The following is a 1,188-nucleotide window of genomic DNA, read 5'->3' as shown; positions in this document are numbered from 1 at the left end:
ACAAAGTTTACTGCCCGGCGGATCCCGTCTGGTGCTCAGGCCTGAGAGTTACTATTCATGCAGTGCTGCAAGGGCAGGTTCCAGTGAGGGAAGGGGCCAGCTGGTCTCCCACTGTGGTCCGGGCACCTGTGGCCCGTGGAGCCCTTCCCTCCCCCAGGCTCACCCACTGCTGCCACCATCACCTCCACCCCCGGGGCCCCCCAGGTGTGTGTCACCCAGTGGCCAGGCTGACCGCTTGGGTCACACGCTGCCCACCGTGCTGTCTGGAGCCTGTCCTTTATTCACGGGCACGCTCCGTTGTCCCATCAGATGCCACTTACCTAACACATGCTCAGAGATGAAATTACTATGATTTTCAAGAGGTTAACAGCAGAGCGTGAAGCCAAGTGCAAGGTCCTTCCGAGAGCGGGGCTCTGTGGGACTCCAGAGGGTGCACACCTGTGAAGCCAGCCCTGATTACCATCACGGCCAACGTTGGCTGAACTCACAAATGCCAGGCCCTGGCCTGTGGACCCATGACACCCTCACAACAACCCAACGAGGTCCCGCTGTCATCGCCGCTTTACGGATGGGGAGACTGACCCTCTCGGGGCCGAAGCAACTGACCAAAGTCGCCCAGAAGCAAGCGGCAGGAGCTGCACTGTTGCGTCCTCATTCTGTGGCAAGAGTGTTAGCCATGAACTCTGACTCCCAGGGGCGTTGTGGTGTCCCACCAGCCCGTCCAAACTGCGGGCAGTGACCTATCGGGAAGCCCTGAAGTCACTTTGGTGGACTGTGCCTGGCAGTTTGAAAACATGAAAGAGAAAAGAAGACAGATTGTCAGAGTGCACCCCTGAAGTTGGGCAGCCGTTGTTTTGCAGGGCTTGGGTTTTAGTTCTGTTCCTTCTACTCTTGTAGGAACTCTGCGAGGTGTGGCTATCCCTGTGTCACAGATCGGAACACTGAGGCTCAGGGAGCAAGTGCCTTGCTCAGAGCCCCACAGCTGCTACGTGGAGAGAACAGTCGGGTTTGGGTGTGTTTTGGGCACTGAGACGCAAAGTACCGCACGCCGGCTAGTCTGGCTCCGTCACAGTCGGTGGGGATGTCCTTCAGGTCCCGCAGGCTTTCAGAGGAAGAACTGAGGCCAGAACCAAGCCTGCCCAGCATCCCCAGGTACATCCCTCCACCTGCGGACTGAAGAGGTCTGCC

The sequence above is a fragment of the Puma concolor genome, chromosome B1, assembly GCF_028749965.1.
Source record: "Puma concolor isolate L17-30 chromosome B1, mPumCon1.1.hap2, whole genome shotgun sequence".
Taxonomy (NCBI): Eukaryota; Metazoa; Chordata; class Mammalia; order Carnivora; family Felidae; genus Puma; species Puma concolor.
The sequence above is the reverse complement of the archived record's forward strand: the minus strand, read 5'-3'. Positions refer to the sequence as shown.